At 43.4% G+C, this 25,546-nt stretch overlaps 1 protein-coding gene across 1 annotated transcript in view; it reads left to right on the top strand.

The window, feature by feature from the left end:
* Window positions 1-14,967: 14,967 nt before the first annotated feature.
* The window catches only part of LOC126293582 (aminopeptidase N-like), a 217,492-nt gene continuing 206,913 nt past the window's right edge, over window positions 14,968-25,546 (top strand). Inside the window, exon 1 of the mRNA XM_049986857.1 lies at window positions 14,968-15,036. The gene's annotated coding sequence lies outside the window, so the exon portion shown is untranslated. The remainder of the gene's footprint in view (window positions 15,037-25,546) is intronic.

The raw sequence follows: 25,546 nt of genomic DNA, 5'->3' as shown, positions 1-25,546 counted from the left end.
TATATAGAATTTGTGTGAGCTGTATTTTATTTGTTTATTGACTCGTTCCATCACCACACAGACTGGCTCATCAATTTGACTCTAGGAAACTAGAGGTGTAAAATTAAATAAAAGTGACTTAAGATTTGTCGACATACAACATATATTGTTAAGTCTTACTAATAATAAAAACAATAAGTATTCATCTTTTGCTCATTTTGCACACTTGTAAAGACAAGTCACTGGCAGGGGAGACTGTTTTACTGTGCAACACTTATTTCAGAGTTTTGTCTCGGTAATAAAAGTTTAATATATTTCTTTACTCCAATTTTAAATGATGGCACTCACTTGTGTGTCACAGACTTTTTCAGAAATTACTGAAGGAAAGTAAGGTTTTCTGAATGTTAAAAAAATGTTCCAAAATACAAGATGGCCATGTATCTAGCTAGAAACATTATATTTAAATTTAAATGTGTTACAGGCGAGAAAATTTTATCAGTACTGTATTTAATAGTCTGTGTGTTACATTATTACTCGACTATATACCAATAAGAGGCAAGTGAAATGAAATTAAGTAGAACTATTATCAAAAATTCACAAGATAAATACGTTTTGAAATAGAAGCCACTGAAAAATAACTCACATTTCTCTTCCAAGACAGGTAAAATTGTTAATACATGAAAGAAACTCAGTTCATATGCAAATGTCACGTATTACATTGTGGAAGACATGCTTCCCTGCAAAGTTACAAGATGGTGCACAACTGATGGAGACATGACTAAAAAATCCACAACCTTATGTCTTACAACATAAACAATAGAAAACACAATCTTAGGTCTCACACTAAGAAAAATAATATAAAAAGGCCGAAAATAGACTCTAAGTGATTCTAAAATCGGTCACTGCACTGAAATAGCGGTTCCTAGGTACACTACCTTGCAGGTACAACGTGCCTCCCACACACACACACACACACACACACACACACACACACACATACACGCACGCTCGCACACACACACACACACACACACACACACACACACACACACGCACTATCCTGCATATACAACACGGCTCCCTCCCACCCAAACCACACACACGAACATTTTACAATATATAGGTTTGTGTGTGTGTGTGTGTGTTTCCAAATAATCTCGTAAACCAATGGTCTGCTTTCAACTAAACGTGATACACTTATACCTTAAGCCGTCGGCACACGTACCATGAATCCGAACGTTGAACATTGAGCGTGCCGAGTTTCTGACCTCATAGCGTGGAATAGCAAGTTCGGGAGTCTTTCCGAACGTGCAGAGCAATAGCTGGCACGTCAGATATTGTGAGCGTATGTCTGAGCATTGACCAATGAGATGACACAACGCCACCTATGTCAGAAGCACGGCGTCTCCCTTCAGTACAGAGTTGTGAGGCGCCATATTGACATTGATTTCAAGCCTATATGTATATGTATACAGGTAGTGAAGGGAGATGAAAATTTAATAGTCATGGGTGACTGGAATTCGACAGTAGGAAAAGCAAGAGAAGGAAACGTAGTAGGTGAATATGGATTGGGGCTAAGAAATGAAAGAGGAAGCCGGCTGGTAGAATTTTGCACAGAGCATAACTTAATCATAGCTAACAATTGCTTCAAGAATTATGAAAGAAGGTTGTATACATGGAAGAACCCTGGAGATACTAAAAGGTTTCAGATAGATTATATAGTGGTAAGACAGAGATTTGGGAACCAATTTTAAATTGTAAGACTTTCCAGGGGCAGATGTGGACTCTGACCACAATCTATTGGTTATGAACTGTAGATTAAAAGTGAAGAAACTGCAAAAAGTTGGGAATTTGAGGAGATGTGACCTGGATGAACTGAAAGAACCAGAGGTTGTACAGAGTTTCAGGGAGAGCATATGGAAACAATTGATAGGGATGGGGGTATGAAATTACAGTAGAAGAAGAATGGGTAGCTTTGAGGAATGAAATAATGAAGGCAGCAGAGGTTCAAGTAGCTAAAAAGACGAGAACTAGTAGAAATCCTTGGGTAACAGACGAGATACTGAATTTAATTGCTGAAAGGAGAAAATACAAAAATGCATTAAGTGAAGCAGGCAAAAAGGAATACAAATGCCTCAAAAATGAGAAGGACAGGAAGTGCAAAATAGCTAAGCAGAGATGGCTAGAGGACAAATGTAAGGATGTAGAGGCTTATCTCATGAGGGGTAAGATAGATACTGCCTACACGAAAATTAAAGAGACCTTTGGAGAAAAGAGAACCACTTGAATGGATGTTAAGAGCTCAGATGGAAACCCAGTTCTAAGCAAAGAAGGGAAAGCAGAAAGTTGGAAGGAGTATATAGAGAGTCTATACAGGAGCGATGTTCTTGAGGACAATATTATGGAAATGGAAGAGGAGGTAGATGAAGATGAAATGAGAGATATGATACTGCGTGAGGAGTTTCACACAGCACTGAAAGACCTAAGTCGAAACAAGGCCCCAGGAGTAAATAACATTCCATTAGAACTACCGACAGCCTTGGCAGAGACAGTCCTGACAAAACTCTACGATTTGGTGAGCAAGATGTATGAGACAGGCGAAATTCCCTCAGACTTCAAGAAGAATATAATAATTCCAATTCCAAAAAAAGCAGGTGTTGACAGATGTGAAAATTACCGAACTATCTGTTTAATAAGTCACAGCTGCAAAATACTAACACGAATTCTTTACAGACGAATGGAAAATCTGGTAGAAGCCGGCCTTGGGAAAGATCAGTTTGGATTCCGTAGAAATGTTGGAACACGTGAAGTAATACTGACCCTACGACTTATCTTATAAGCTAGATTACGGAAATGCAAACCTACGTTTCTAGGATTTGTAGACTTAGAGAAAGCTTTGGACAATGTTGACTGGAATACTCTCTTTCAAATTCTGAAGGTGTCAGGGGTAAAATACAGGGAGCGAAAGGCTATTTACAATTTGTACAGAGACCAGATGGCAGTTATAAGAGTCGAGGGGAACGAAAGGGAAGCAGTGGTTGGGAAGGGCTGTAGCCTCTTGTAAGAGGACCATAATTAAAGAATTTGTTGCTAGCGCACTCGAGCTGATGTAATTTCGATGGATTGCTCACGCGCTGCCTGCGATATGTAAGCTAGAAGAGAATCTGAGACCAAAGAGCAGTATTGACTGCAGTAGGAACTGTGTAGCAGTAGGAGTAAGTTGTTGGTAGAGAGCAGTCGTGTCTGTTGTATCGTGTTGGCTGGGCCGGTCGTGTGCAGCGAAGGCGGAGCCTGAGCGTTGTAGGATAAGGTAAAAGCAGCCTCGCGCATATGTAGTATTGTTACATCAAGTCCCATGTAAATGTTTTAAAAAATCTGTTAATAATAATCTTTCTCATAAAAGTAACTTTTGACATTAATCTCAATTTAAAGAATTCACTAACTTCTCCAATCCTTGGCAATCCCGATTATTGAAAAGAAAAGTCAGTTCTTTCCTTTTTTAGAAGACAAATCTATCGGCCGGCATTGCACTTAGCTGCGCCAGGAAAATTTCTTATAGGAGCAGATATATACGCGTTATCCGGCGATCTAATGAAGGTAAGATTTTTCAGTTTATTCAGAATGATGTATCAGGGCCATGACGCAGCATTGCTGACGTCCAAAATTTACCACGTTAAATAGACTGTCAATTATTGAAAGGTTATAGATTTATCAGATTGTATTATATTTTCACTGTTGGGTAGTTACGATAAATGAGAGTATTATTCATATTATTTTATTTTGTGGGGAGGTTACACTCTCCCCGATGCTATTCAATCTGTATATTGAGCAAGCAGTGTTGGAAACGAAAGAAAAGTTCGGCGTAGGAAATAAAATCCATGGAGAAGAAATAAAAACTTTGAAGTTCGCCGATAACATTGTAATTCTGTCAGAGACAGCAAAGGACTTGGAAGAGCAGCTGAACGGAATGGACAGTGTCTTGAGAAGAGGATGTAAGATGAACATCAACAAAGGCGAAACGAGGATAATGGAATGTAGTCGAATTAAATCGGGCGATGGTGATGAAATTAGATTAGGAAATGAGACACTTACAGTAGCAGATGTGTTTTGCTATTTGGAGAACAAAATAACTGATGATGGTCGAAGTAGAGAGGATATAAAATGTAGACTGGCAATGACAAGGAAAGCATTTCTGAACAAGAGAAATTTGTTAACATCGAGTATAGATTTAAGTGTCAGGAAGTCTTTTTTGGAAGTATTTGTACGGAGTGTAGCCATGTATGGAACTGAAACATAAACGATAAATAGTTTAGACAAGAAGAGAATAGAAGCTTTCGAAATGTGGTGCTAGAGAAGAATGCTGAAGATTAAATGGGTAGATCACATAGCTAATGAGGAGGTATTGAATGGGATTGGGTAGAAGAGGAGTTTGTGGCACAACTTGGCTAGAAGAAGGGATAGGTTGGTAGGACATGTTCTGAGACATTAAGGGATCACCAATTTAGTACTGGAGGGCAGGATGGAGGGTAAGAATCGTAGTGGGAGACCAAGAGATGAATACACTAAGCAGATTCAGAAGGATGTAGGTTGCAGTAGGTACTGGGAGATAAAGGAGCTTGCACAGGATAGAGTAGCATGGAGAGCTGCATCAAACCAGTCTCGGGACTGAAGACCACAACAACATGCATATTTGCCGTTTCTCAGCACCAGCAAATTGAGAATCACTGGAAAACCCGTTGTTAGTTGTGTGATTCGTTCCAGTACAATAATGAGAAACATCATATTCGTGGCAAAAGAATTATTGTAACTTGCGTATTATGAGAGTAGGCTATTTGAAGGCAGCAACACACTGAAGATCCACCCAAAACGCATTGTTCTTGGTACAATTTGTTATAACTGTATTGCAATTAGTAACATAACTACGATTAAGGGTTTCAGCAACGGCTAGGGTACTATGATTAGAAACAGGGTATATATTGTTGGTTCAGCGTAACGCGTAGCATCACTTATTTCTATTGAGTAGTTCGGTGGGGTGGTGGTTCGAGTCGACGTGCCGGCACGGTAGCTCAGCGAGTTCGGTCAGAGGGTTAGCTGCCCTCTGTAATAAAAAAACTGAGTTAATGGATCAACAACGAACTTAAACGGGTGTCTTGTGACGTCCGCCCCGAGCAGATGCAACGAACAAAATGAGATTAAAAAAAAAAAGTCGTCCCACTTCCAAATATTTTTTCCTAACATTCGCATTTTATTAGGTACTGATAGTTTGTTATTAGTTTAATATAAGTATATACTATAATATTTGATGTTATGTAAATATAAGTTCACCTTTTTTTTAGGTGTGACATTGTACGATCGGCCTAATCCACAGAGCAGCTTGCGCTACTTGTATGAAGATATTTTGCTCCTTTTTCTTTTACGCTTCGTAATTCACATGTTGCAAAGGTTCTGCTACTGGGCAGGAACACTGATCAAGTAAGCCTGAGCTTGGGGTTTTACAAAAATTTAGGAATGACGAAATAATGTTTGTCTTATGCGGAGAAGTATTCCAAATTTGTGCCGCACTTTTTGTGATGGCACTTTTATAAGGCTTGTGTCCTTAATGACTTTTCCTTTTCGTGGACGATGGAGGAAATGTGCGTCTTAATGGAGCTAACGTGGGAATTGTACGAGCGCTCGTTGAGTAAACAGTGTCATTTACGAACTAGAAACATTCCTCAACTCCCGCTGGAGTGCGCTGCGATCGCGTGTACCACGTTGGGGCCCACGTACCGTGTGCGCAAGTCGCATCGTTCCTGAGCGTTCAGCAGCACGTTGAACTTGGGGACGCTCCACGTTAACGTTCGACAGCACGGTTCGTGTGCCGACGGCTTTACTGTGGGGCAACAATCGTTGCAGGGGTAAAAGGCACCTACCTGCCGAAGTGGTGGGGCCAGGGGTGAAAGAAAACCGTAGCCCGGTACGTGTGAATTCTCACACTGTATTCATCCACTATTCGAGAATCAGAGCACTTAGCGACATGCAACGAACATTACACACGATTTCAAATATTTGTATTTCTGGCCGGCTACTCACACGAAATGATAAAAGGAAAAACGCTTATCATTTATCACACTGTTGGCCATTGAAATTGCTACACCACGAAGATGACGTGCTACAGACGCAAAATTTAACGGACAGGAAGAAGACGCTATGATATGCAAATGATTAGCTTTTCAGAGCATTCACACAAGGTTGGCGCCGGTGGCGACACCTACAACGTGCTGACATGAGGAAAGATCCAACCGATTTCTCATACACAAACAGCAGTTGACCGGCGTTGCCTGGTAAAGCGTTGTTGTGATGCCTCGTGTAAGGAGGAGAAATGCGTACCATCACGTTTCCGCTTATCGCGATTGCGGGGTATCGTATCGCGATATTGCTCCTCGCGTTGGTTGAGATCCAATGACTGTTAGCAGAATATTGAATCGTTGGGTTCAGGAGGGTAATACGGAACGCCGTGCTGGATCCCAACGGCCTCGTAACACTTGCAGTCGAGATGACAGGCATCTTATCCGCATGGCTGTAACGGATCGTGCAGCCACGTCACGATCCCTGAGTCAACAGCTGGGGACGTTTGCAAGACAACAACCATCTGCACGAACAGTTCGACGACGTTCGCAGCAGCATGGACAATCAGCTCGGAGACCGTGGCTGCGGTTACCCTTGACGCTCCATCAAAGACATGAGCACCTGCAATGGTGTACTCGACGACGAACCTGGGTGCACGAATGGCAAATCGTCATCTTTTCGGATAAATCCAGCATCATGATGGTCGCATCCGTGTTTGGCAACATCGCGGTGAACGCACGTTGGAAGCGTGTATTCGTCATCGCCATACCGGCGTATCACCCGGCGTGCTGGTATAGCGTACCATTGGCCACCTCTTGCTCGCACTGACGGCACTTTGAACAGTCGACGTTACATTTCAGATGTGTTACGACCCGTGGTTCTACCCTTCATTGTATCCCTGCGGAACCCTACATTTCGGGGGATAATGCAGGCCGCATGTTGCAGGTCCTGTACGGACCTTTCTGGATACGGAAAATGTTCGACTGCTGCCCTGGCCAGCACATTCTCCAGATCTCTCACGAATTGAAAACGTCAATGGTGACCGAGCAACTTTCTCGTCACAATACGCCAGTCACTACTCTTGATGAACTGTGGTATCGTGTTGAAGCTGCATGGTCAGCTGTACGTGTACACGCCATCCAAGCTGTGTTTGACTCAATTCCCAGGCGTATCAAGGCCGTTATTACCTCCAGAGGTGGTTGTTCTGGTTACTGATTTCTCAGGATCTATGCACCCAAATTGCGTGAAAATGTAATCACATGTCAGTTCTAGTATAATATATTTGTCCAATGAATACCCGTTTCTCATCTGCATTTCTTCTGGGTGTAGCAATTGTAATGGCCAGTAGTGTACGTACAGTTCCCGGGAACGGGAAACGGTCGGTCTCGTTCCCGCAACGGCACGTCGGCCGGTCTCGTTCCAGCCTCGGTCCCCTCCCCCCCGTCTCGGTCTCGTTCGGCCGGACTCGTCCTTCTTCGAGCGGCCTCTCGTCGAAGTTCCGCTCCCGACTGCTCATAGTTCAGTATCGAGTTGTTCGTTTCGTTCGCTCCACACGTCCATTCTAGATCTCTTTCAAACCTTTTCTGAACTGTGTACTTCTGGTTCTTTTCGCATTCTATTCAGCGCCCACGACCGGTAATTGAAATGTATTTTATAATCGCGTAAATTACGTGGTATGTAATACATACAACTTTCTAGGTAACACAATGGCGTGTCAGCTTACTTAACTATTTCGATAAACAGCAGAAGAAATACTTGTAAAAAGGCAAATATTTTCTGTTATTACACATGCAAAGGACGTCGGCGCGGCACACATGAGTGGCCATTTTCCGTATTTTTTTTTTTTTTTTTTTATCCAAGGTAGAAGGGCATGTTCATTGTTATGGAAGGCAGACCGACTTAAAACCGAATGAAGCCCGCGCTTCGTAATCGAGTGTCTGGTGTCACATTATGCAAAGAGAATATGATAACTCCCACAATATTATTTCAGTGGTGCAGGGTGGCGCACGAAAAATCTTTCCCCAGTACTAGACAGCTCATTGTCGCTTACCAATCATCATCTATTGTTTCGAAGTTATTGTTTGCATTAGCTTATTTGTTATTATTTGACTGCTTAATTATTACATGTTTATCTATTCTGTTAGTAGCGGTCAACAAATCGTGCGTAACTGGCGAGTAGTCTGAACGCGGGGCCGGTTTTTCGTGCGCCACCTTATATTATTTCACTGCGATCAGCTACAAAACGCAACAGTTGGCTGAACCAGATGCTTCCACCTTCAGTCACCTGTGCTCCTAATTTTCAATTTTTCATAAGAACCATATACCAAGCACAATGAACGGTGAACGAGTAAAAATGAACGGTTCCCAAGAAAGTGCGATCACCACTGAACTAGTTGCCAGGGATGAACGACTTTGCCCATCTCTAAAGCAGAGACGCACTTTTCGCGGCACGCACTGAGCAGAACGGCTGCGACACTCCTGAAACGACCTCGCTCTGGCGCAGCGTACCGTTTAAAAAAGTATCGGCTGCACTTTGTAAATATACTGCCGTCTCTTACAGCTCTCTCTCTCTCTCTCTCTCTCTCTCTCTCTCTCTCATCCTCGCTGCCCCCCCCCCCCTCCGCCCCCTGGCCATCCCCCACGAAACCCCCCCCCCCTCTCTTTTTCGCCACTTTCCCAGTGCATTCGGAGTTGTTCTTCGCGTGTGCAAAGAGAAAGATTGGACGTGATGAAAGCTACGATTTCAGAAAAACAATTTCATATATTTTCCGAAATGTGTTAAAAAATGTAAAATAAAAATGTCGGCAACCGGCAGTGCTGTTTTGATATCGATAGATCGGAGAATAAAATCTCCCCTACATCTATCGATATTATGGAGAAAATATCGATATATCGGTATGATCAACAGTCGTAGTGAGAACGAGTGACTTCCTACTGGAGTAAGGGTGAAACGTGTTTAGAAACAAGGGAGGAGGAAGAGAGGGGTACAGATAGAGAGGAGGAAATCTACATCTACATCTACGTGATTACTCTGCTATTCACAATAAAGTACATGGCAGAGAGTTCAATGAACCACCTTCAAAAGGTTCAAATGGCTCTGAGCACTATGGGACTTAACTTCTGCGGTCAGCAGTCCCCTAAAAAAAAATTGTGTGAAATCTTATGGGACTTAACTGCTAAGGTCATCAGTCCCTAAGCTTACCCACTACTTAACCTAAATTATCCTAAGGACAATCACACACACCCATGCCCGAGGGAGGACTCGAATCTCCGCTGGGACCAACCGAGTCCCCTAGAACTTAGAACTACTTAAACCTAAGGACATCACACACATCCATGCCCGAGGCAGGATTCGAACCTGCAACCGTAGCAGTCGCGCGGTTCCAGACTGTAGCGCCTAGAACTGCTCCACCACTCCGGCCGGCGAACCACCTTCAAGATGTCTCCCTACCGTCCACTCTCGAACGGCGCGCGGGAAAAACGAGTGCTTAAATATTTCTGTGCGAGCCCTGATTTTTATTATTTTATAGTGATGATCATTTCTCCCTATGTAGGTGTGTGCCAAGAGAACGTTTTCGCAATAGGAGGAGAAAACCGGTGATTGAAATTTCATGAGAAGATCCCGTCGCAACGAAAAACGCCTTTGTTTTAGATACGAAGAAAAGGAAGAGGAGATGGACAGAGAGAGGGGAAAGAGGAGGTGATGGACAGAGAGCGGATGGGGAGGAGATGGACAGAGGTAGGGGTTCAAATGACTCTGAGCGCCATGCGACTTAACTTCTGAGGCCATCAGTCGCCTAGAACTTAGAATTACTTAAACGTAAATAACCTAAGGACATCACGCACATCCATGCCCGAGGCAGGATTCGAACCTGCGACCGGAGCGGTCGCTCTGCTCCAGACTGTAGTGCCTAGAACCGCACGGCCACTCCGGCCGGCGAGAGGTAGGGGGAAAAGAGTGGGAAGAAGAGTTGATGGACAGAGGGGGAAGGGGGGGGGGGGAGTAGGACAAGATGGATAAAGATAGGGGAACCATTGCCGGTTTCGCTAGTTTTTTACCAAAAATAGCAAATGGTATAAAACACTTCCTTGGGGGATTTTCGTCTGTGTCCCTCGATGTCTTCCCGCCAGTTACTACGAGCTACGACCATTATGACAGGAATACATTAAATGTGCTCGCATTTGCGCCTACGGACAACCATCATGTGTATAAAGGAATGACGACGTTGGAAATTTGTGCCGGGCCAGGACTCGAACCTTAATTTCGCGCTTATTGCGAGCGGTGGCCTTACGATTTGACAAGCGACTTCCAAGTAAAATGTACTAGTGCAGATTGTAGGCACATCTACATACATACTCCGAAATCCACCATACGGTGCGTGGCGGAGGGTACCTCGTACCACAACTAGCATCTTCTCTCCCTGTTCCACTCCCAAACAGGAGGGAAAAATGACTGCCTATATGCCTCTGCACGAGCCCTAGCCTCTCTTATCTTATCTTTGTGCTCTTTCCGCGAAATATAAGTGGGTGGCAGTAAACTTGTACTGCAGTCAGCCTCAAATGCTGGTTCTCTAAATTTCCTCAGTAGCGATTCACGAAATGAACGCCTCCTTTCCTCCAGACTCCCATCCGAGTTCCTGAAGCATTTCCGTAACACTCGCGTGATGATCAAACCTACCAGTAACATAGCAGCCCGCCTGTGAATTGCTTCTATGTCCTCCCTCAATCCGACCTGATAGGGATCCCAAACGCTCGAGCAGTACTGAAGAATAGGTCGTATTAGTGTTTTATAAGCGGTCTCCTTTACAGATGAACCACATCTTCCCAGAATTCTACCAACGAACCGAAGACGACTATCCGCCTTCCCCACAACTGCCATTACATGCTTGTCGCACTTCATATCGCTCCCCAATGTTACGCCCAAATATTTAATCGACGTGACTGTGTCAAGCGCTACACTACTAGTGGAGTATTCAAACATTACGGGATTCTTTCTCCTATTGAAGAGATATGGAAGTTCGGGTCTGGCTGCGCTCAGATAGCCAAATAGTAAAGCGACCGCTCGTGATAAGCGGGAAATCCCAATTCATCCCGGTCCAGCACAAATTTTCAATGTCGTCATTCCATTATACATCTGATGGTTGTCCATCTTCGCACGAGCCGTGTTCCCGACATATATTTCACACTCTGTTTTTTACGTACTTCGACCTCACTACGTTAATTTAAATTACTGGTGTCACTGAGCAGCGCTAGCACCGAGTATCGGTATATCCCCTCTCGTAGTATCTTTGCTCGGCTGCTATTAGTTCCCGGTTGTTGTCTGTCGTAAGCCAGTTGGGGTTGTGAGTTCGGGTCGCGAGTTCGACTCTGCCAGTCAGTTGGAACGCGTCTGGAGCGCAGTCCGGACCTGCCGGACGGGAAGTTGCAATACCGCACTGGTGCAGTCGGGTTGGAGCAGCAGTGAGGCCTGCACTGACACGGCTCGCCCTACCATTGCTGCCACGCACCACTTGAGCCGGGCCACGGTCTCGGTGGATCGTCGGTTGGACGTCCTACCGGATGACGCGTTTTGGCTCGCCGATCGTTCATGTGTGTGTGTGTGTGTGTGTGTATGTGTGTGTGTGTGCGCGCGCGCATCGACTTCCGATTTGTGTTCGTGCGTGCTTAGTTACTGTTGGGCATCGTTCAGGCCATTGTGCAAGAGTTAAAAAAAAATGGTTCAAATGGCTCTGAGCACTATGGGACTTAACACCTGTGGTCATCAGTCCCCTAGAGCTTAGAACTACTTAAACCTAACTAACCTAAGGACATCACACACATCCATGCCCGAGGCAGGATTCGAACCTGCGACCGCTAGTCACGCGGTTCCGGACTGAACGCCTTAACCGCGATACCACCGCGGCCGGCTGCAAGTGTTTGTCAGGTTGTGTGTGTAGTTGGCGTTATTTCCACTGACGACTATTTTAGATGTTGTCGGCATTCTGAGGGAGTCGGTGAGTTGTTTGCGAACCAGGGAAGTTCTCTCTGTGTGGTGCAGTCGGCTGGGGCCGATGGCAGTCCCTGCGCAGTGTGGGAGCGTGTGTGGAGCTGTCCGATCGCTACTTCGTGCCTCACCGACCTAGGTTGAGGAGTGGTTTCAACTACACAGGCCTATTCATGTTGTGGTGGTTGCCTTCGGTGGTTTGCTGTTGGGGAGTTTTTCCAGAGAGCAACACCGAGTGGTTCTACTGCCGAGATTCAGCCACCATGCCGTGCAATTAATTATTACTGATTTTGCTGTTGTTGTGCTCTTCAGTCCTGAGACTGGTTTGATGCAGCTCTCCATGCTACTCTATCCTGTGCAAGCTTCTTCACCTCCCAGTTCGTACTGCAGCCTACATCCTTCTGAATCTTGCTAGTGTATTCATCTCGTGGTCTCCCTCTAAGATTTTTACCCTCCAAGCTGCTCTCCAATACTAAATCTGTGATCCCTTGATGCCTCAGAACATGTCCTACCAACCGATCCCTTCTTCTAGTCAAGTTGTGCCACAAACTTCTCTTCCGCAATCCTATTCAACACCTCCTCATTAGTTATGTGATCTACTCATCTAATATTCAGCATTCTTCTGTAGCACCACCTTTCGAAAGCTTCTATTCTCTTCTTGTCTAAAATATTTAGCGTCCACGTTTCACTTCCATACATGGCTACACTACATACAAATACTTTCAGAAACGGCTTCCTGACACTTAAAACTATACTCGTTCAGAAACACTTTCCTTGCCATTGCCAGTCTCTACTTCGAGCATCGTCAATTATTTTGCTCCCCAAATAGCAAAACTCCTTTAAGTGTCTCATTTCCTAATCTAAATCCCTCAGCATCACCCAACTTAATTCGACTACATTCCATTATCCTCGTATTGCTTTTGTTGTTGTTCATCTTATATCGACCTTTCAAGACACTGTCCATTCCTTTCAACTGCTCTTCCAAGTCCTTTGCTCTCTCTGACAGAATTACAATGTCATCGGCGAACGTCAAAGTTTTTATTTCTTCTCCGTGGATTTTAATACCTACTCCGAATTTTTCTTTTGTTTCCTTTACTGCTTGCTCAATATACAGATTGAATAACATCGGGGAGAGTCTACAATCCTGTCTCACTCCCTTCCCAAGCGCTGCTTCTCCTCGACTCTTGTAACTGCCATCTGGTTTCTGTACAAATTGTAAATAGCCTTTCGCTCCCTGTATTTTACCCCTGGCACCCTCAGTATTTGAAAGAGAGTATTGCAGTCAACATTGTCAAAAGCTTTCTCTAAGTCTGCAAATGCTAGAAACGTAGGCTTCACTTTCCTTAATGTATTTTCTAAGATAAGTCGTAGGGTCAGTATTCACTGATGCAAATTCAGACAGTGTTCTTTAGAGCGAAGTTAACCATTACCGTCTTTCAAATCCAAGTGTACCAGCGGAATCTTCTACCTAGTAAACATTAGTATTCCGTTTACCTGCCCTGGCCTCTAACGTAATTTCAGGCAGTGTCCTTTCCCCACCTGTTGTCGCTGTCCAACATGGTGTGTAGTTTTGACAGCTAATACACACTATCACTTTTGTAACATTGACGGTTTGAGTTCTCATGTACTGATTGACGGGAAGCAAGTCGTTTTGTCGGTCGGTCCGTGGCTGTCCCCTGGTTGGGTTCCGACGGATCAAGTATAGCTGGGCTCACCACCTGTCTCACCTAAGTGAACGAGGGCAGGCCGACCTCCCTGGAGACCTTCTGAGTGCTATCAGTGTTTAATTATCCGTTTTCAGCTACTTTAAATTTAAGGCTTATGGTTATTTTTTCTCTTTTCTTAAAAATTTTGCTAAATTAATTCTTAAATTTATCTTTCAAGCTTAAACACTGCAGTCGTCTGCCTTTAAAGATTATGGTAATATATTTTGAACTTTTGAAGTTTGATTGTGGCCCTCAGTGATTGGTATTGCTCCTTGCTAATGTTGTTTCTTAAAAATTATTTTACTGCAACCTTAATTGGATTTTTATCTTCTTGATTTGTAAGATTTTTTGTTGTTAAATATGCTGGCTTCTGCCTTTAAAGGTCTATGGTAATATATTCTGAAGTTTTGAAATTTAATTGTGGCCCTAAGCCATTTTTTTTGCATCTTGTATATGTTGTCTTTTGAGTTTTAAATTATTTTATTGCTATCTTAATTCAATTTTTGGTATTTTTTTAAAGATTTCTTGTTGGCCTTCTGACTTTAAGGGTCTATGGTAATATATTCTAAAATTTTGGAAATTACTTGTGGCCGTCAGCCATTAATATTGCACCTTGTGTGTGTTGTTTTTTGAGTTATTTTATTGCTATCTTAATTGGATTTTTGTCTTGTTAAGATTTATTGTTGGAGGCCTTCAGTCGTAAAAGAGTTGCTAAATTACAATAAGTGACAATTAGAAGCAGAAACTGACCTCAACCCTTGGCCCTTTCCACAATCCTATTACCTGTTCTGCCCAGCGGGTTTAATGGGCGTCTCATCGCAACTGCAAACACATTTAATGTATTCCATAACGGCTGTAATCGCCGCAATGCTTTCAAGCATGTCCGAAGAAACTTTGCATTGTAATTCAGAAATATCTTATTTCTGGCAAAGTCGCGTATCGACGCGCAATACCGAGGTACGCAATTTAATTAGGCGACTCTTTTCAGGATGGTGTCAGAAGTCTTCTGAAAAGCACGAAGCTTCGCAATATCAGCACACAGTACTTATCTCCACACAACTTCCCACTCCCGGCGCTCGATCTTACGCACTTATCGATCAAAATACGTCGCGTGTCGAATTATCTCTCCAGGGCTTGATTTCGGTTCGATAGCACGCGGTTTACGATCACCCGACCTCGCACGTTCTCCCTCTCAGTGCACTCTGCGAGATCAGAGGTTTCGGGCTAGACACAGATACCTGCTCCACATTTCCGATTAAGGTAAGGCCAAAACACCTCTCTGTCATACTCAGGGCTCTAGATAGCAACGCGCCAGCAGTTAACAGCTGCCTTTCAGACCCCTCATATCGCATTTCTTTTGCTTTCTTTTCTTTTTTAACAACATAAGGGGAATTCACAGAAACCAGATGGCAGTTATAAGAGTCGAGGGACATGAAAGGGAAGCAGTGGTTGGGAAGGGAGTAAGACAGGGTTGTAGCCTCTCCCCGATGTTATTCAATCTGTATATTGAGCAAGCAGTAAAGGAAACAAAAGAAAAATTCGGAGTAGGTATTAAAATCCACGGAGAAGAAATAAAAACTTTGACGTTCGCCGATGACATTGTAATTCTGTCAGAGAGAGCAAAGGACTTGGAAGAGCAGTTGAATGGAATGGACAGTGTCTTGAAAGGAGGATATAAGATGAACATCAACAAAAGCAAAACGAGGATAATGGAATGTAGACGAATTAAGTCAGGTGATGCTGAGGGAATTAGATTAGGAAATGAGGCACTTAAAGTAGTACAGGAGTCTTGCTATTTGGGGAGCAAAATAACTGATGATGGTCGAAGTAGAGAAGATAAAAAATGTAGACTGGCAATGGCAAGGAAATCGTTTCTGAATAAGAGAAATTTGTTAACATCGAGTATAGATTTAAGTGTCAGGAAGTCTTTTTTGAAAGTATTGTTATGGAGTGTAGCCATGTATGGAAGTGAAACATGGACGATAAATAGTTTGGACAAGAAGAGAATAGAAGCTTTCGAAATGTGGTGCTACAGAAGAATGCTGAAGATTAGATGGGTTGATCACATAACTAATGAGGAAGTATTGAATAGGATTGGGGAGAAGAGAAGTTTGTGGCACAACTTGACCAGAAGAAGGAATTGGTTGGTAGGACATGTTCTGAGGCATCAAGGGATCACCAATTTAGCATTGGAGGGCAGTGTGGAGGGTAAAAATCGTAGAGGGAGACCAAGAGATGAATACACTAAGCAGATTCAGAAGGATGTAGGTTGCTGTAGGTACTGGGAGATGAAGAAACTTGCACAGGATAGAGTAGAATGGAGAGCTGCATCAAACCAGTCTCAGGACTGAGGACAACAACAACAACAAGGGGAATTCTAAATCTTACATAAAATATCCGAAAAATGTGGATCGCGTCGTACTCTACGTGAAGGTAGTTCAGCGAACGTACACAGCGATTTTGCTGCAAATTTACGTCTACGCGAAAATCGTTATCGATGAGACACCTAAGGAATATAATCCTCGGAACCAGTAATAAATATTCTATTTTGAATGTAACTTAAACACTACCCTTTTTTCGTTTTATTTTGAAATGGCAGCTTTTATAAATTACATATACCATAAAAAAGGTCCACATACAACAAATAAGTTTTCATTAATTTTCTGGATATAGAAGGTGACGTCTAGAAACTTGAGCTTGACATGAATATAAAAAAAATATGTAACAAAATTCACTGGTTATTTCCGTCTTCTGCCCAATTTGTCATGCGCATTCGTCTCTGTTCCTTTTTACTGAATAATCACTCCGTCTTCAGGCCACGAATGTCCCATCGGGACCATCCGACCGCCGTGTCATCCTCAATGGAGGATGCGGATAGGAGGGGCGTGGGGTCAGGACACCGCTCTCCCCGTCGTTATGATGGTATTCTTGACCGAAGCCGCTACTGTGCGGTTGAGTAGCTCCTCAATTGTTATCACGAGGGTGAGTGCACCCCGAAAAATGGCAACAGCGCATGGTCACCCATCCAAGTGCCGACCTCGCCCGACAGCACTTAACTTCCCGGATCTCACGGGAACCGGTGTATCCACTGCGGCAACATGTCAATGATATTTTCAATGTCCATATCTCTTTCTTTATGGATATTTGCAAGAGCCAATCCATTTAGTCTCACCTGCCCCATTGTGTTACGCAGATAAGTCTTTATTCGTCTCAAAGTAGAGAAGCTTCACTCAGGAATGCTTGCGGTGACAGGAATAGTCCTAAATATTTGAAGTAAAACATATACATTTGGGAAACACCGCTTGTCACAGTTCTTTAAATCTTCAGTTGCCGTTTCAGATCTGTTACTTTCATCAACCCACTTTTTCTTCCGTAGTCTCAGGTGTCCTTCTGAATCTGTAATATATTCGCTGATTTCTGAAGTCATTTTATCCAGTGTAATATGGTACTCCATTGGGGGAGGGGTGGGGGGGGGGGGGTTGGTTATAGGCCCTAGTGTGAACCATTCGTAACACCCTGTATAGCTTAAGCGCTCTTAACCGTAGACTTCCTGCATCATTTGGTGTAAAGATTTTCGCGAGTTCCACGCAAAATTTAATGCAGATGCGTTGCTCCTCTAACACTGCCACCACAAAATTCACAAATTGTGCGACACAACGTTCTACTCAATACATCACTAAGCAACAGATTTACAACAATAAAACTTTCGGCAGTTGCACATTAAGGGGACAACACCATGCCTATCTAACCCATATTAATTTAGGCAAGTATTTGACCTATTTCTGAAAAAAAACTATTTGATGCAGGATGTTAATATTTTTACTGTATGTTACATGATGTTTTATGAAATACTTTTTTAAATTTATTAACAAGAAATATTAAGTTTCTTTCTGCAGAAAATATTTTTTGTGAACTTCCTAATGGAATATTAATGAATGTAGTAATAGCGGTTGTTTTTAGTGTGATGCAGAGACTCTGAAAATTTCATTCATTTATCTATGATAGATAAATATATGATATAATGGGGCATATGTACTGGATAGTTTAGTTTGTGGGAAATTGACTTTAAAGAAAAACTTTTGAAATTTGTTACTTACAGTTAATTAAAACTGTGCTGCTACATATGATGGCCCTTCTTTGGACTCTAGCAGGTCTTCCAGCTTCTTTTTCACCTTCCTTGATGTTTGTCTTGCTTTCGTGGCCATATTAGATGCAGACCTGCCTGCATCGGCTGTCCTCATTTAATCGCAATGTTGCAGCCCAGTGATCATATTTTCACCAGGATTAATTCCCAGCTTTTTAAGTTCCCAACACTTTCCAATATTACCACAACAGAATGTAATAACAGCATCATGAACTCCTAGTTTCATTGTATGCATGCCTACAAATACAGTGTTAGGAAGGCGGTTCCAAATTATGCTGTTGAAACATTCCTTTGGGTTCTGTGTCTGCCCATGCACACATTTCCTTGGAAGGTCAGGATGAGCCAAGTCTCTGAAAATAGGTTTAATTGCTGTAATAACAGCAGCAGGAAGAGTATGCTGGTGAGAATAAGATTCTCCAGTTGCCTGAGCCCTATTCTATTTGCACCACGAATTTTCTCCTGATAGACACAATCCATGATATGGCTTATCATCAGTAGAGAATTGATGGAAGAGTATGAACCCAAACATGTCTCTTCTTTGCCTCCAGATTTTCTTTATTTCTCCTAATTGTTTGCCCATAGCATATCTCCAAGTTTCCTATTTCAGTTTTAGTTAACCGACCCTGTCTGGTCAACAATTTTCCATCTTCTAATTTTTTTCCTCTCATATTAACAGTTAGTTTTCTCAGCCTTGTTCCCAAACGTTTTTGAACATGGCCTACATAGTCTATTTTGTTAATAATGGCATCTCCATATGGCTTAGAGTTCACCACATTGTTGTATGCCTTACTGTCACCATCGCCCAAGTATTTGGTGTACCATACGCCTCTTGTTTCTACAGAGCGATGAAATATTTGTTGTACTCCATGAACTTCCACACCACCACTTGTTCCTCTAAAATTATCCACACAGTTGTGTTCTTTATGTTCCCTGACATTACAACATTTGCAATAATTAGACACTTTACTGGTGTCTACACTCGTGGCAGTCACTACTCCATTCAGAGAAGTATGTCCTCTTTTCTGCCAATTTCCACCAAGTGCAACTACAATATCCGAACATCCATCATTTTCTTCCACTGCTTCCCTAGCACCCAGTTTCATGTTTTCCTCACTGACCTCACATACAGCTTTCTCTAATACTGCAGTCAGTTTCTGCTATTTATTTGGTGGTTGATGTAAGTTCATCACTGAACAAAATGTACTCCCTGCAGCCATCCCATTGCCAATGGATCGTAAGGCATAAACTAATCTAGTATTGATTTCATAAGGGCCACTTGCACCTGGTTTTGAAGAACTCATAAATGAAATCACAGCTGAGCATTTAGTGCAAATTAAATCCAAAGCAATTGCTAGGCCTTTTCTCCCACTGGCACTCTCACGAATTTTCACACTCTGTGACTCACCACACTGTCTACATTGTACAAATGTAGAAATTAAATCTGATAATATTCTAAAAAAATGGTTCAAATGGCTCTGAGCACTATGGGACTTAACATCTATGGTCATCAGTCCCCTAGAACTGAGAACTACTTAAACCTAACTAACCTAAGGACATCACACAACACCCAGTCATCACGTGGCAGAGAAAATCCCAGACCCCGCCGGGAATCGAACCCGGGTGTGGGAAGCGAGAACGCTACCGCACGACCACGAGCTGCGGACTAATATTATCAGATCTATAATAATGTTAGTGTACCCCTCGTCACTTAGAGTAAGTTCGTTGTAACTCTCTTGAAATGGTGAAAGCTTTTGATGATGCACTTGTTGAAGATTACAATTAGAAACATCGTTGCCAGGTGACGTAACCACTTGTACAGAAAGCTTTCTGAAGTTGTATCCTCTAAATTATCGTTTCTTCAAAATGCCTTTACGTTTCGTCATCTTCAATAAACAGAACAAAACACACATAAACAAGCACCGCAATGTATGTATAACAACTACTCGCAATCACACTTGAACAAAACTAACCGCGTGTTTGAAAGCGTGCAGTTTACAAACAGCAGAAACAAAAGAATACTGACCGTTGCATTCCAAGGATAGCCAACACACTCGGGAGTAAAAAAAATCCTTAACGTGCAATGTACGGGATATAAAATTCTAAAATATATGCAGAAAAGTGGGTGACAGAAAAGTGGGCGTGGTACATAAACACACGTGGTAGGAAAATGTTCGAAAAAAAAAATTTCAGAAAAGTCCTTTCAGAGTACTTAAATAAAACCTTAATCTATCGAAATATACTGAAAACCGAAGATCGATTTTTTTCGTCCTGAACCACGGTGTGGTCCCCTTCAACACAGGCGAGTGCAAGGATGCCAACCGTATTTCGCTCCAGCAAACCATTGGCGCGAAAGTAAAGTTCCGGAATTTTTTGAACAGATCTCGTACTTAGCTCGTATTTCTCGCACAGCACAAAGCCCCAAGCGATTCGAAAAAAAAAGTGCAGGTGATTGCTGTATATTAGAAAGGTAAAAGAATGTACCCGTAAAATTACAGACCAATTTCGTTAATGTCGGTTTGATGCAGAATTTTTTAACATATGCTGAGTTTGAACGTCACAAATTTGAGACAGAAATACTTCTGTCCACAAATAACCACGGATCTGGAAACAATCGCCGTTGCGAAACTCATTTGCGCTTTTCTCACATAATACACAGCGAATTATGGATGAAGGCTCACGGTACCACACGAACGTACAAGCATACGGTATTGGTTCCCAAATATGTTAGAGATCGCAGACTTATTAAGCAGTGGAAACCAAAGATATCGCCGGGAATGCAGAGGGTGACAGAAAAGTGGGCGTGGTACATAAACACACGTGGTAGGAAAACGGTCGAAAAAAAATTTCAGAAAAATCCTTTTCAGAGTACTTAAATCATTTGACGGACAGGGTAGGCAGCAGTCTGCGGTTATTTGCTGATTATTTTACAGCGTACGGGGAAGTATAGTCTTTGAATGACTATAGAAGGATACAGGATCACTTAGACAGGATTACTAGTTATTTTAACGAGTGGTAGCGTGCGCTAAATTTGGGAAAGGTTTGAGTTAATAGAGACGAGTAGGAAAAACAATCATGTAGCGGTACAATATATGCTTGATACTGTCATGTCAAATAAGTGTCTAGGCGTAACGTGGAATGGAAAATGCCAACGATAACAATAGACAACAGAAACATAGGCTTCGCATGCGTGAAATGTATGTTTATATTCCCTTGCTTTCAGCGTTTTTTCTTTATTATTATTTTAAACCTCTACAAAAGGTAGGCCCGCAGCAGACTATCCATGCCGCTCTTCGGCCACAGAAAAAAACACACACAAGAAGCATGAAGACATAAAACCAGATTTACATGTAAGATGAAAACCGGAGACAGACAAATGAAAAAGAAATGAAGTCGTTCACGGAAGGCACTGCTCGCACAGGGAAGTTCAGCTCAGTGCACAAACGTAGATGGTTGAACACGTGAACATAGGAGTACTGACGACTGAGGAAGAAACACCGTTGCACTAAGACGAAGAGAAACACTAACCCAATGGTGGCACGCAGGCACGCACATGGAGAGGCTTATACCTCGGCATGGATGAAGTACTAGCGCTTCACGTTCAGACTTGGTGGTATGGGATGGTAAGTTCATAGGGGGCATATGTGGCATGACGGTATGCCTGGTTTTATACAGGGTGTTACAAAAAGGTACGGCGAAACTTTCGGCAAACATTCCTTGCACACAAAGAAAGAAAATATGTTATGTGGACATGTGTCCAGAAACGCTTACTCTCCATGTTAGAGCTCATTTTATTACTTCTCTTCAAATCACTTTAATCGTGGAATGGAAACACACAGCAACAGAACATACCAGCGTGACTTCAAACACTTTGTTATAGGAAATGTTCAAAATGTCCTCCGTTAGCGAGGATACATGCATCCACCTTCCGTCGTACGGAATCCCTGATGCGCTTATGCAGCCCTGGAGAATGGCGTATTGTATCACAGCCGTCCACAACACGAGCACGAAGAGTCTCTACATTTGTTACCGGGGTTGCGTAGCAAAGAGCTTTCAAATGCCCCCATAAATGAAAGAGGGATGAGGTCAGGAGAGCGTGGAGGACATGGAATTGGTCCGCCTCTACCAATCCATCGGTCACCGAATCTGTTGTTGAGAAGCGTACGAACACTTCGACTGAAATGTGCACGAGCTCCATCGTGCAAGAACCACATGTTGTGTCGTACTTGTAAAGGCACATGTCAACACAAGCACCGAAGTCAACATTACCTTCCTTCAATTGGGCCAACTGGCAGTGAGTCGAGGAAGTACAGTACATACTGACGAAACTAAAACGAGCTCTAAAATGGAAATGAAGCGTTTCCGGACACATTGCACATAACATATTTTTTTTATTTGTGTGTGAGGAAAGTTCTCTGAAAGTTTGACCGTACGTTTTTGTAACACCCTGGATATATAGTCAGAGGGATAGTAGAAGAAGCAGGAAAACGAACGGCCCAATTGGCTGGCCAGCGCATTATTTAGTAATGACAGATGAAAGGATAGTAGAAGTGACAGTGAGAGAGCGAGGAAAACGAAAGGCCCATTGACTAGCCGGTAGGTTAGTGGTAAATGACAGAATAAAGGTAAGCAGGAGGGACAGTAAGAGATAAATGAAAACGAACATCCATTTCCTGGCCTCGTCCTCGTGGCGGCGTCGGTGACAGCGGTGGCAGACGGTCATGAGGTGGTGAAGTGTGTGTGTGTGTGTGGGGTGGGGGGGGGGGGAGCGGGGGGGGGGGGGGGGAAGAAGTTCGAGAGTGACACATGGAGAAGTGAAAACAGGAAGGGCCTGTAGTGATTAGGCCGACAGTGAGGGGCTGTGGGGATGGTGTGAGGGGTGGTTGAGGAGGGATGGATGGCATGATGTGGTGATGAAATGAAGCTATGATATGAAAAAATGAAGTGACATGAAAGTGAGTCATGGGGGGGGGGGGGGCGGAATAGGAGGTCAGGCCAGCTAGCCAGACGGTGGATGCGGGTGGCCAGGGAAAGGATTAGGGGACTGGGAGAGTGCTGGATTTGGTGATTGAAGCAAGTGGCCGCAGAAAGGATGCGGTAGTAAAGGAGAGGCACATCGGCCAGGATGTGGAGTTCGTGGGTAAGGAAGTCGTAAGGGAGGTGGAGGGTATGCTGGAGAGCTCGATTTTGGACAGTTGGGAGTTGGCTGAGGTAGGTGGGGGCAGCATTGCCCACACCACCGCCGCATACTCAAGGATGGGACGAACAAGGGAGGTGTACAGTCTGAAAACACGATAGGCTGGGAGAGAAGAGGGGGTAGAGCAGGCATAGCCACCCTGTCGCCTTTCGATGCACGTCATCAATGTGGGGGCGCCAGGTGAGGCGTCGGTCCAGGCTGACGCCCAGGACTTTGCAGTACGAGTCCAAAGAATGGGGGTGCTGAGGACAGACACCAGAGGGAGCTGAATGGGAAAATGGCACCGACAGATAATGATGGAGATCTGTTGTACGAAAAAAAGGGGGAGGGCTGCCACAGGGAAATACCGGGGGGCAGGGGGGGGAAGGATGCCAGGTGGAGAGAAGACAGGAGGGAAAGGGTATGGGAGGGGTGGGAGCCTGGGGAGGGGAAGGAGAGAGGAGGGAGGAAGCGAGGAGGCAGAGAAGAGGGTGCCTTGGAGGAAAAACACAGGTGAGGAAGGGGAGGATTAAATCTGGTAGGAGGGGTAGGTGGAGGGGAGGAGCGCATCATCCGGGAGAGGGAGTTGGTGGAAGCCACCTTGGGCAAGGGTATGGAGCTTTCAGTGGGGTAAGCTGCGAATATACTCATACTCGAAAACATTTCTTTATGAATAACTTCAAGCTTATATCGTTGAATCAGCCGGATCGGCTGCTTTAATACGTATTTCACCATAATTCATGTCTCTTGGTAGTTTACTAATGCATGGAGCGCACAACTCGCGCTATACGTCCACGAGACTCAGAAGGCAATAGACACGGTTTCCCAAGTAGATGCCGTGTTTCTCGACTTCAGCAAGGAGTTCGATACAGTTCCCCACAGTCGTTTAATGAACAAAGTAAGAGCATATGGACTATCAGACCAATTGTGTGATTGGACTGAATAGTTCCTTGATGACAGAAGGCAGCATGTCAAACTCAATGGAGAGAAGTCTTCCGAAGTAAGAGTGATTTCGGGTGTGCCGCAGGGGAGTGTCGTAGGACTGTTGCTATAAACAATATACATAAATAACTCTGTGGATGACATCGGAAGTTCACTGAGGCTTTTTGTAGATGATGCTGTGGTGTATCGAGAGGTTGTAACAATGGAAAATTGTACTGAAATGCAGGACGATCTGCAGCGAATTGACGCATGGTGTAGGGAATGGGAGTTCAATATCAATGTAGACAAGTGTAATGTGCTGCGAATACATAGAAAGAAAGATCCTTTATCATTTAGCTACAATATAGCAGGTCAACAACTGGAAGCAGTTAATTCCATAAATTATCTGGGAGTACGCATTAGGAGTGATTTAAAATGGAATGATCATATAAAGTTGATAGTCGGTAAAGAAGATGCCAGATTGAGATTCGTTGGAAGCATCCTAAGGAAATGCAATCTGAAAACAGAGGAAGTATGTTACAGTACGCCTGTTCGCCCACTGCTTGAATACTGCTCAGCAGTGTGGGATCCGCACCAGATAGGGTTGATAGAAGAGACAGAGAAGATCCAACGGAGAGCAGCGCGCTTCGTTACAGGATCATTTAGTAATAGCGAAAGCGTTACGGACATGATAGAAAAACTTCAGTGGAAGACTCTGCAGGAGAGACGCTAAGTAGCTTGGTACGGGCTTCCGTTGAAATTTCGAGAACATACCTTCACCGAGGAGTCAAGCAGTATTTTGCTCCCTTCTACGAATATGTCGTGATGAGACCATGAGGAGAAAATCAGAGAGATTAGAGCCCACACAGAGGCATACCGACAATCCTCTCCACGAACAATACGAGACTGGAATAGAAGGGAGAAGGTACTCTTCGCCACACACCGCCAGGTGGCATGCGGAGTATGGATGTAGATGTAGAACTATTTCGTTAATTTGGTAGTAAGTAAGTAAACGTTAATGTTATTCTAAGGGTGGTTGTGAATGTTTAGTATCTCACCGCTCCGAGCGCAAGAGTCCACCCCCCCCCCCCCCCCCTATCAAATAGCTGTGGCTGTAGCGTAACAAGTAACTCCCAACATTCAAACACATCTTATCGTAAATGCAGTATTCAGTCACTGTAACTTGATTAAACGGCGGTTTGCGCCTGTAATTAGATTTGAAAGTACCTTCCCATTTTCTGAAATAGTTAAAATGTTGCGAAACGAACGATGAAGTTACTGTACGTAGCTTATAAAACATCTATAATTACTCACTGTTGTTGTTGTGGTCTCCAGTCCTGAGACTGGTTTGATGCAGCTCTCCATGCTACTCTATCCTGTGCAAGCTTCTTCATCTCCCAGTACCTACTGCAGCCTACATACTTCTGAATGTGCTTAGTGTATTCATCTCTTACTCACTATGTAGATCAAAATTGACTTAAAGCACTTTTTTATAATTAAGCTCTTTAATTATTTTTCGCAAAGTACTCTTA

Source organism: Schistocerca gregaria, chromosome 10, assembly GCF_023897955.1.
Source record: "Schistocerca gregaria isolate iqSchGreg1 chromosome 10, iqSchGreg1.2, whole genome shotgun sequence".
NCBI lineage: Eukaryota > Metazoa > Arthropoda > Insecta > Orthoptera > Acrididae > Schistocerca > Schistocerca gregaria.
The sequence above is the reverse complement of the archived record's forward strand: the minus strand, read 5'-3'. Positions and strand labels throughout refer to the sequence as shown.